This window comes from Sciurus vulgaris (genome assembly GCF_902686455.1).
Source record: "Sciurus vulgaris genome assembly, chromosome: 15".
NCBI lineage: Eukaryota > Metazoa > Chordata > Mammalia > Rodentia > Sciuridae > Sciurus > Sciurus vulgaris.
The window spans coordinates 62,791,415-62,798,827 of NC_136476.1; the positions used below are offsets into that span (position 1 = coordinate 62,791,415).

The 7,413-nt window shown below is 42.6% G+C and overlaps 1 protein-coding gene across 2 annotated transcripts in view; it reads right to left on the minus strand.

Moving 5' to 3' along the window:
* The window catches only part of ABCA1 (ATP binding cassette subfamily A member 1), a 130,368-nt gene extending 123,274 nt beyond the window's left edge, over positions 1–7,094 (minus strand). For both annotated transcript variants that reach the window (XM_079113699.1, XM_079113700.1), the window contains exon 1: positions 6,794–7,094. The gene's annotated coding sequence lies outside the window, so the exon portion shown is untranslated. The remainder of the gene's footprint in view (positions 1–6,793) is intronic.
* Positions 7,095–7,413: the final 319 nt, after the last annotated feature.

Sequence of the window (7,413 nt, forward strand, 5' to 3'; positions counted from 1 at the left end):
CCCCTATCCAGAACCTCTTGTTCTTCCTTCCAGTCCTAATATAATTTCTGAAGCAACGAATTCAGGAAATACTTTAGAAAGTAATGGGTCTTATCCACCTACTCACAATGAGGTTCTTCCAAGTTTTTTGGAAATATCCCTATCAAGTTAGCCCAAGTCTCATCCAGGACAAGCACTGGTACTATTTTCTTGGAAGATGAATGAGCCTTAGCAGTCTTCATCTTTCCTTTGACCTATAAAAAGCAAAGCCTATGCCCAAAATGGAGATGTCCAGGATGGAGACATACTTTCTTTCAGAGAAATAGCCCAAATGGTCAGTCAGGGGAGACAAGTATCTCACTAAACCAAGTTTACTCTGTTGAAATTTGTTAAACTGAACCAACTCCTCCTTTCTTTGCATTTCAGGTAAGAATCCCATTCTGGGTCTTTGATCCTCGATACACATAAATAGGCAATTTCAACGGCTTTCTCTCCTCCACATTCCTCTCCTATCACCTTCCTTTCTTTCATCTTCACTCTCATCAGGAATGCTCTGAAGCATTCCTGGGAGCTTCTCCCCACCACTCCAAATCACATTAGGCATTACACTAAATGCTGAGGATGCCCCTTAGAACACATCTCTGGATGTCCAAAATCAGAAGACTGCCCTTTCTCCTAAATACAGGCCTGAAGTCAGACGACATGAAAGCTTGAAGGGCTTTTTCAAAGTCATGAAGTTTCATCTCATAGGCCAACAATCTAAATCTCAGAAAAGTAAAATGACTTTCCCGTGGTTTCTTAGTGAGTTTGGAGTTATCTGTGAATACCCTGTAATTAAACATAGAATTTGGAGTATATGAGCCCATGTATGTTTCTTCTAAAGAGAGAATCCACAGATTTTAACACATTCTAAGGAAATATCTTAAGGAGACCCCAATCCCCAAAATGATAACCACTGATAATTAAATGCACATCTGAAAAAAAGGTGAAATAAAATCTAATGGTTCCATGTTTGAATTGTACTAGGAATTAGTGATCCAGGGTAAGAGTGGAACCTAATTTCAATAATTGTCGTCCATTTTTTCCATGTGTGCACTATTCACACAAGTAACTTGCTAAAACAGTCTGAGATGGAAGTAAACTAAAAATCAACTTTTTAAAAATCAGTGTAAAATAAATAGCAATATTCCAAGCATCATCTCATATGCTTAACACTGTACACATACCCACACACACACAAATATCTATTTCGCAGGTAAAGAAACTGAAATAAAGAGAGACTGGCAACTTGCCTAACATCAGATATTCACTTACAGGACCAGAATTCCAATCTATGTTAATTTGGCTTTAACATCCACACTCATTTTCACTAATATCTGCACCATACTTCAAGATGTCCTGAAACTAACAATATGTCTATTAAGTTGTTTAGAAATAACTACTTAAATATTCTAAAGATAGTCTCAAAGGAGTCTTTTATAAGTGGATCACTAACAGAAAATTCAACCCAGGAAATGGCATATAAAAAATACCAGTTATCATAAAACATCTTGACTTCAAGACTAGCCAGATAAAATGCTTTGACTTCCAAATGCTTCTTGGAAGCTGTATTTGGCATTGAAAACATTGCACAGTTCAGCAAACACCAAAAACAGAAACAAAAACAAAAGTATAAAGGAATGGATCTGATGCACATTGGGTTATTTTTTTTAAAGTGCTTAAAATCTCTGAATTATTTGGTGAGTTATCTCCTTCCTATTAATGAAAATATATTAATGTACAACTCAAAGTTCTTAAATGTGGAATGTCACAGACTAGCACATTTGCTCAAATCACAGCTGCCTCCAAAGGGAAATGAAACTGAGCAAAACAGAATTGTTTGTTCTACAAAAAGTAGTCTTGCCTGAATAATTTAAATATGCACTAATCTTTACCAGTCTATCATGAACCTAGCTTTAACTACAGTTTTTGGTCCTATAATTTTATTGCTAATGCTTTCAGTGATTATCCCATCGACTCAAAAGACTTTAAGAACACAGGAAACAAGCATGAGGTTCCATCCTGTTGCATTTGTGCAAGTCAGCACTTATTAATCCCCTTTCAGATCAAGGGGGTTGATTAAGGATGGGAGAGTAAGTCAAAGACCTTTCTTTAGAGAAACATGCATGCAAGAGGAAGACAAGTAAATTTCAACTATCATTTTTTAAAAAATAAAAATAAAATATAATTTTTTAAAACACACGACAAGAAGAGTGCTGCAGGCCAAGAAGGGGATACCTAATTTTAACTCAGTGAGGCAGGTGTGAATCCAGGTGAGTTTCATGAAGAGGGTGACGTTCAAATCAGGTCTTAAAGTAGGTTTGCAAAACCTCTGAGGGTTTCAAATTGAAGTACTTCTTCAGAATGAAGGTAGGATTTCTAACTGTAGCTTGTCTTGGGAACCAAATGTGATGCTCGTGCATGGTTAACGGTAAAAGCTCTTTGCTTTAATAGTTTATGTCTTAATGGGATGTGGAGTAACTGAAGGCCCTGATATGAAAACATTTTTATATATGAGATTTGCATCCTCTGGCTTCATGTATTTCTAAAATGTAACTAATAACATTTATGCTGGTAACTCAGGGAATTTATTCAAGTGAAAATACTCAAATTAAAAGGAAGAATTTTTTTTTCCTTTTGCTGGTATTTCATTTGTCAAAACTTTTATATTTTAACAAAATTTTTACCCTGAAATTGGCAAACTTATGCAAGCTGAACTACCCAGGATACAACTCAGGTCCCTTACTTAAATCTCCATAACTAGGCCAGTTAACCTGTTTGTACCTCAGTTTCCCCATCTACAAAGATAATGAGAGAACACATTTCATGTGGTTTTCATGAGCATGAACTGAGTTATCATGTGTAAAACCCTTGAAAGGACATTCAGCACTCAGTAAGTCAACAGTAAATACATCTGCTTTACTAATCAGGGTTTTCAAAGAGTTTATTTCTAATTTGCTATACCAGTTGAGAAGAAATGCAATGTTCCATCCTACTTCACTTTTACAAGGCAGACTCTGAAAATGTACCTACTTCCAGAGAATAAACCTAAGAAAAACCAAGATTTCATTTCTAGACAATAACAGCAGTAACAGAGAAACGGCTTATTTCAGGCTGCGATTATGGCTCCATGGTAGAATGCTTGCCTTGCATGCTGAGGCACTGGGTTCGATTCTCAGCACCACATAAAAATTAATAAAATAAAGGTACTGTGTCCCTCTACAACTAAAAAACTTTTTTTTTTAAATAAAAAGGAAATAGCTTATTTCAAAAGATTCACAACCCTTTTAGGGGGTGGCCAAAGTAAGGATCACACTGCATAATAAACAATGTAAAAAATTCACCAAAGTTAGGATAAACAGCTACCCTAATGTTTCTCTTCCTTTTTCCTTTGTTCCTTACATCTGCAGCCAAATACTCCACCATTCCTTTTTTTTATACTATATATCACACAGGAAAACACTTTGAGATCATGGACAAATATCTGGCTGAAGCAATCATATCATTTTCATTTTAAACCAAGTTTTTAAAAATAAGAGGTGAGTAAACGTCATTAGGTGTCACCCAGTGTCACAATCTCTATGCAACCAAGGTCTCAACAAGCTGAAGAGAATTTGGCTGGCCCACTCAAGGCAGCCAAGGAAATATAATAAAGGTTGTAGATTCTGATAAGGGCTATAGCAGAGAGCACGTACTGAGTCTCTTTCTAGGTTCTCTGCTCACAGCAGCTGAAATTGTTCTACTTAATGTAGAGTTAAGAACTCTGGAACTGAGTTCAAATATAAGCTCTGCCACTTTCGAGCTCTATGGCCAGGGACAAATTAACCTCTGAGCTTCTTAATCTGTAAAATAGGAATAATTAGTTTATTGTAAAAGATTAAATTAGTATTTGAGAAGCATTTAGAGCAGTACTTGACAGTGCTATATAAAGCGTCTGTTACATAAACATTGCAATAACTTGGGCGTTCATGGCTAGTTCCACCTGCAGATGTGAAGATGGTCTCAGTTTTTAGGGTAGGCCCTCTCTCAGCACAGTTGAATAAAACAAGTATTCAGAATGGTCTTTTTGTTAAAAAAAAAAAAAAAAAGTTGATGCTGGAATAATTAACCATATCAAACATTATAATTTTATTCTCCAATACCTAGACTTAGGAGTGCTTTAAAATTTTAAAAACAACATGCATTTTGGTATTTTGTAGATCTCCAAAAGGTTCATGATTTTAAAGAGTATGAGACCAATGTCCACTTAACTATTTTAGTAGCTAAAATTTGAAATAGCAAAGATCTAACAATTTGCCATTACAAATATAGTAAGCACTTGCATCCTGGTTTATGAGAAAGAAGATAACCCCCAAAATAGATTAAATGAAAAAATATCCCAAACCCTCTCCAGAAAAATAAGTACTACAAAGGATAATAAAAAGCTGAGTTGCTGTTTCATTCATTTTTAATAATGTTTGGATTGGAATTTTCTTAAGCAGAGGTTCAAAACAACCAAGCCCTAATCACCCTTTCCAATCCCAGACTAATGCATTGTCTCACATGATCTGTAAATACCCTCTAAGTCAAAATATGCCCAAGGTCCATTATAAGCCTGCATTTAGATGCCAATCAAAATACTTATAAGAATTAAGATTTCAAATGCTCATCTATAGACAAGACGCACATATCTTTGGTGTCCGAGTCAGTCAGATATGTCAGTTTGGGAAAACACTGCGTTTTGCAAAGGGAGCCTTTAATTACTCTGACTACCATAGTAATTCTTGTCCGGTAAAAGGACTGTGGCCATCATGAAGGCTAGGAGACCCTTTATCCCGGTTCCTCTGATTCTATTGCTTATTCTCAAACAGATACTGATTTGTTCTCTGAATCCAGTGTTTTCCAAAAATTCCTGACCTTGAATTATTTTAATGGTTTATGGGAACACTTGGAAAACAGTCTTAAAACATGGAAACTTTGTACCTAAAAATTACTTTAGTAACTGAAGATGTTCTACTCAGGAATATTCTCCAGGCTTTCTTACTTTCTTTAATGTGGGAAGAGTTTCTTAAAAGAATGCTACAGACAATAGATAGTCTCCATTATTTTTGTGGTAAGCAGGAGAAAAGCAGGCTGAAATAAAAGGGGAGGTGAGAAACTATTATTTTTTAGTGGGCACTTCTGTCTGAAAAGAAAATCAAAACTTGGTTGTAAAAGAATCAAACTCTGCTCTTGGGCACGGAGGACTTTCAGATGTTTGTGGAAGGTGAGGACTGAGCCAAACGAGTAATACGATGATTCTCATCACCAAATAAGTTTGTTTTTTTTTTTTTTTTTTTTTTTAAAGAATACCAAAAGCTATCCTCTACTATATGAATGCATATACCACCCATTTCCTTTGTGCCATATCATTGAAAAGTCTGGGGTTTTAAAAGCTGGTGATATCCATGGAAACAGAGGAAGACCAGTTACATCTAGTGCCAGATATTTGTTTCTTTCTTTAACTTTAATCTTTCTTTCCTTCTTTCTGATAAGTGCTGATAAAAACAGGCATCTACACACATCCCGGTCCAGGCAACTCTCCAAAAACCTCTGGTTTAGCAATGGCCTGGGAGTCCAGAAATAGGCGAACACACACACACACACACACACACACACACACACACACACACAAACACATACACAATCAAACGGGCTTTCTCCTGAGCCTCCAGGGTTCCTCCCGGTCTGCAACCATTGGTCTTCACCGGATTCACAATCCGAACCCGGGAGTGAAGACCATTGCAGAGACCGGCCCCACTGCAGGCACCCGGCCGATACCTAGGCCACCCGGCCAGGAGGCGCTGCGGGCCAGTCTCCGGGGGCTACCGGCAGCCGGCGCCCAGCCCCCACCTCCTCGCGCAGAGCCCAGCCCAGCCTGCAGCTCCGACTTCTGCGCCGCCCGCCGGGGTTACTCGCGGTCATCCCGCTGCACCACCTCGCCCCAGCTTCCCCACCCGTGTCTGTCCTCAAACTGCCCCACGGGACGAGGACGAGCAGCAAAGGGCATAAGATGGGGCAGAAGGTGAGGAAGAATGGGTCCCCCGGATCTGGTTTCTGCAGGCTCTACTAAGTCTTGAAAGGAACAAAACTCATTCCCCCACCCCCGCCCGCTGTGCCAGGGACAAGAGCTCCGGCGAGCGCACGGAGACTGTAGGCAGGACCCTCAGGTCTAACAAAGCCCCCAGGCACGAGCGAGCAGTAGCACTTCCGACTCCGTTCGGGACACAACTACTCGAGTTCTGTGGATACAACGACGCGCCGCTCAGTCCTGGGCGCACGGCGCAGATCCCCAGCTCAGAGCTCAACACCGGTCGGTTTCTTAAGAATGGAGTGAGGACTGGCATTTGTCCCCGGGGGCGCTGGCCGACCCGCTGCCAGAGGGGTTTCCAGCCGGCCCCCGCGTTTCCAAACAAAGGGAAGCGCTTCGCGTCGGATCTGCCACTCTCCCCACCACAGCAGCAGCGCCCCCAGCACGCCCGGGAAACCCCGACCTCACTGCGCCCCAGGTACTGCTCTGGTTCGCCAGCCCAGAGATGCTCACTGGACTCCCTGACCGGGGAGGGCAGCAGCGCCGCGTCCCGGGGTCTCCACAGCCGGTCATCCTCTCTCCATTTATGCCGCCCCTACCCCACTTGCATTGCAAGAGGTGGGAATGTGGGGGCCGGGGCCAGAGTCCCCGAAACCGAGTGCTTCCCAAAGCCCCTTCTGCCCCAAAGCAAAACAATAATGTCCGAGTCTCTGGAAAGCCTCTTACCTGTTTTCCACTTTTGTGTTTGAGTGTCTTTCCCCCGCCCCTTGACCAGCCGTTCCGGCGAAGCGGGGAGAAAGAAGCGGGGGGAAACGGGGAGCAAAGCGCCCCTGGAAATGGGCTTCGGCTGCGTGGTCCTGCGGAGCCCCCTGGCCTGCCCACGCGCGCTGAGGTGGAGAGGTGTGGGCTGTGCTCGGCCGGTCCCGGCCCCACTCACTCTCCCTCGGAATTACTGGGTTTTGCCGCGACTAGTTCCTTTTATAGATTCGGCTGCGCCGAGCGCAGGGGTTACTATCGGTCAAAGCCTGTTCTCTCCCTCCTCCCCCGCCCCCTTCCCGGCCTCTGTTTATGTAGTTCAGTCACTCAGCAGAAAGCACGTGGAGCCGCGGCCCGCCCCTTAAACCGGCGACGCGGACGCGGCAGGCAGCGCAGGGCTGGGGTGCAGCGTGCTGAGGACCCCGTGGGGTGCGCGGTCGGTGCTCTGCACCCGCTGCCCCGGCCCTGACCTGCCAGCCTCGGTCGAGCGGGAAACTGGGCTGGAGCTGCGACCAGGACTCGAGTCTGCGTTCCGGGCAGCCGAAGGCGCTGGTGGAATCGCTTCCTCTAAAACTCAAGCAATCTCTCTA